Consider the following 4,371-nt stretch of genomic DNA (forward strand, 5'->3'; position numbering starts at 1 on the left):
CTTACGAGAAGGGTGGGAGTTTGCCAAGTTGATAGGTAGTAGAAGGAGGAAGGGCGTACTGGCAGGCTACCTAGCACATGCAAAGGCACGTCCACGAAGCCATAGATAACTGGAAAGAGCAGGTCATAGTAAGATCAAAAGGATAGGGAAAATGGAGAAAGATCAAGGAGAGTTGGAAGGCCCTTGTAACCCATTCTAAGGAGTCTGAACCTTCTCTAAGCAATTGACAGCCCCGGAAGTGTCACCTCTATACTTGAGAAAGATGCATACTTTAGAATGACACATGGGCAGGGACTGAGACCATCACCTGGGTGGGAGATAGCTGGGAGACTATGACAGTAGTCTAGAGAGAGGTGATGCAGGCTTGATCTAGGGCAGAGTCCATGAAAACAGAGACAAACAGACGGCTTCCAAAGAAGTTAAGGAGGTAGAATTGCCAGTCCCCCGTTACCAATTGAATGTGGAAGTGAGAAGTCTAAAATTAATCCAAAGGCTCTGGCTTATGTGATTGAGTGAAAAGTGGTATCATCAGCTACGATAGGAAATCGAGGAGGAAAAATATAGTTTAGAGGAGAAAACCATGAGCTGAGTTTGGGGCATGTTCAGTATAAGGTCTGATGACATTGAGGTGGAACATTTCAGAAGTCAGTTGGCTCTATAGACGTAAAACACATAAAACAGGACCTGGCTGATAATGCCGGTTAGAGAGCTATCTACTGATAGAAGGAAAAACCGTGTGGGTTGGGGGAGAATGGGGCATACAGAAAGTACATGGAGGTGAAGAGCTATTCCAAGCTTTTTCTCACACCCCATGTCTAGTTCAATTCACTGTATGTTCTGGATTCATTTCCCACACCACCATCATCACCACCTTACTCTAAGCCTCCATCATCTCTCGCTTGGACCATCCAGTAACCTATTAAGTCATTAATCTATACCATCCAAAAACCTATTTGATTTTTGCTTCCCTACAGTCTATTTTCTATACAAAAGCCAAATTGAGTTTTATAAAATTAAGTAAATTATACCACTTTCTTGCTGCAAGCCATCAAATGGCTTCCCTTGACACGTAGACTAAACCCTAAAATCCCATAAGGTCCACGTGATCTGACCTTTACTTTCACCTTCCTCTCTGAACTCACCTCCCCACTCTCACTCCTCCCCACCTCTGCTCCTGCCACAGAATTTCTATCTCTTTAGCATCCCAAGCTTATTCCTGCCCTAGGGCCTTTGTACTTGCTGTCCTCTTGGCCTGGAATGTTCTTTCCCCAGATCTTAATACAATTTGGAGTTTCTGCCCAAATTTTCAAGTTTGAATTTTCTTTTTTTTTTTTTCTGTTTTTTTTTTTGAGATGGAGTTTCACTCTTGTTACCCAGGCTGGAGTGCAATGGCGCGATCTCGGCTCACCGCAACCTCCGCGTCCTGGGTTCAGGCAATTCTCCTGCCTCAGCCTCCTGAGTAGCTGGGATTACAGGCATGCGCCACCATGCCCAGCTAATGTTTTGTATTTTTAGTAGAGACGGGGTTTCACCATGTTGACCAGGATGGTCTCGATCTCTTGACCTCGTGATCCACCCGCCTCGGCCTCCCAAAGTGCTGGGATTACAGACTTGAGCCACCGCGCCTGGCAAGTTTGAATTTTATTTCTTGAGGTCAGCCTCTGACCTCAAGAAACAAGCAAGCCTACTTGTCTTATTGGCTGTGTTGGATAATTTCAGTATCCCAGGGTTTTGTAGGCTTTCCTGGATATGTCTGACTGCATGCTGGAAATTCCATTTTGGAATAATGTGAAGCTCAGAGTGACAGGGTTTTCCTTTTACTTCTGCCAGGTACCTGGCACTGCTCCTTGTCTGGAACCACTGTAACCCAAGTTCTAGGTTCACTGTCTCTTGTACTATCCAGGTAACTTGAAGTCAGGTTGCAAGACTGAGTAAGGGCTGATTTGTTTCTGGTTCACCTTCACCCAGGAGATACAGCTCCTAAGCGGCCCCAGCTTCAAGTACGGAGCCCCCATCTTCTTCTTGGTCTTTGAAGTTTGCTCCCCTTGCCTTATGAGGTCAAAAGACAGCTTGGTTTTGCAATTATTTATTCCAATCCATAGATGTCCTTAGGACAATGATGGCTTTAAGTGATGGTCCTCCTCTTCTCTCAGCTTTTGCCTAGCAATTCCTCACCACTTTAATAACTATTTTTTCACATTATTTAAATTTTGTCCTGGTATTTTAGTTGTTCTCGGTGGGAACATTTAGTACAAATTTCCTGGTCTGATATTAAAAGAGGAGTCCTTCTCCCAGATCTTCCGTGATTCTTTCATTCAGATCTCTGTGCAAGTATTATTTCTTCAGAGATGCCATTTGGACCACCCCACCCAGAACTACTCAGGTGTGGTGGTGTGAGCCTGTAGTCCCAGTTACTTGGGAAGCTAAGGCAGCAGGATCACTTGAGCCCAGGGGTTCGAGGCTGCAGTGAGCTATGATTGCATCACTGCATTCCAGCCTGGGCAGCAAAGCAAGACTCCATCTTTAAAAACAAGAACAACAACGAAACAAAGCAAAACCCAGCCACCTCCATTCCTGTGTTCTCCTTCTCATTTTCTTCATAGCATATATCACCATCTGCAACTGATTGCATATTTGCTTGCTTACTTGTTTACTGCTTGTCTTTCCAACTAGAATTTATTCATTCAACACATGTTTGTTGACCATATCCTATGTGCTAGGCATTATTCTAAGCACTGGGCCTACACTAGAGACAAGACAGACCAGATTCCAGCCCACAGCTTACATACCCAGGGGAAGATGAAGCACAAACAGAGAAACTAATACAGAATGGAAACTCATAAAGATAGGAAACTTGCCTGCTTTCTTTACCACCCCAGGGCATAGAACAGCGCATTATGTTAACTGAATTTTTATTTAAGTGTCCTGGTGTTATTTTTTAGTGCTATCAAATCCCTGGCATTTTTACTGTATTGTTGGTATACTGCTTTTACCCTATTAAATATGTAGCATTTCAAGTATGTTAAGGGTTAAACACACTTGCATGTCAGCGTGGAAATATAATCACCATTTATTATATTACTGTTATGGGAAAATATGTTCTGAGTTCCAAATAATTAACTTCCAAGTGAACTTTTGGAAACTGACAGCCAAATTCATATATATTTGGGTGAGATTTGCCAATGTCTTTGCACTGTTTTACAGGGAAAGGCAACATGCCAGCCAGATCAGGCCAGACAGCCCTGGCGACTAGTGGGGTAACAGATGTCCCAGAAAAAAACACCCCATCTAGAAGGCTCCATTCTGCTACAATCTCATGGTTGTTTGGATTCTTAGAATCTTGGATCTATGGTGACACACTTTTCCCTGTGCAAGGACAGACGCTCTGTGATCAAACTAACATCTTTTCATTGGAGAGGCCAAGCCAAATTCTTACGAGTCCTCCACCTGGACCACAGCATGGTTGAAAGTGGCAGCCAGCCCAGGCAGATAGCCCAGCTGCCCTGGGACGTTGAGAGAGAGAGATTGGGGGTCAGCCAATCTAATTCAGAAAAGCTACTCCAAGGCCGGGCGCGGTGGCTCACGCCTGTAATCCCAGCACTTTGGGAGGCCGAGGCGGGTGGATCACGAGGTCAAGAGATCGGGACCATCCTGGTCAAAACGGTGAAACCCCGTCTCTACTAAAACTACAAAAAAAATTAGCTGGGCATGGTGGCACGTGCCTGTAATCCCAGCTACTCAGGAGGCTGAGGCAGGAGAATTGCCTGAACCCAGGAGGCAGAGGTTGCAGTGAGCCGAGATCGCGCCATTGCACTCCAGCCTGGGAAACAAGAGCGAAACTCCGTCTCAAAAAAAAAAAAAAAAAAAAAAAGAAAAGCTACTCCAACGTGACAAGTGTCATGGCTTTCAGCCCATCCACAGGTTTGGGTTCTTTAAATTCTTTAGCGAAGGGAGGGAGCCCATACAGGGAAGAGCATGGGCCAAGAGCCAGAGCTGGATATAAGGAAAAGCAAATTTAAGGCTATTGGGTTAAGAAAAAAAATCAGGATTTGCTGAGATTTTGGAAAAGAAGAATGGAGAGTGATTAAATGCTCAAGGTTTGGGGCTGAGAAAGATTGGGAGCCAGTTGATGTTAGTCCTGTTAGCCCTGGTGAGGACTTAGTTCAGAATGGAATACTGGTAGAACAGATGAGCTCCTCTGATTCTTTTGATCTGGGATCAAGCTATGTAGTTGAGGGAATTCTCAATCCCAATCAGAAATGGACTTGGACAGAGGGGATGGGATTATGAATCTGTGAAGATTCGTCATAAAGTTTTGACCTGGAAGACCCCTTTCTTTTTTTTTTTTTTTTTTGAGACGGAGTTTCACTC

Source organism: Sapajus apella, unplaced genomic scaffold, assembly GCF_009761245.1.
Source record: "Sapajus apella isolate SASKATOON/1434 unplaced genomic scaffold, GSC_monkey_1.0 scaffold69, whole genome shotgun sequence".
Lineage (NCBI taxonomy): Eukaryota > Metazoa > Chordata > Mammalia > Primates > Cebidae > Sapajus > Sapajus apella.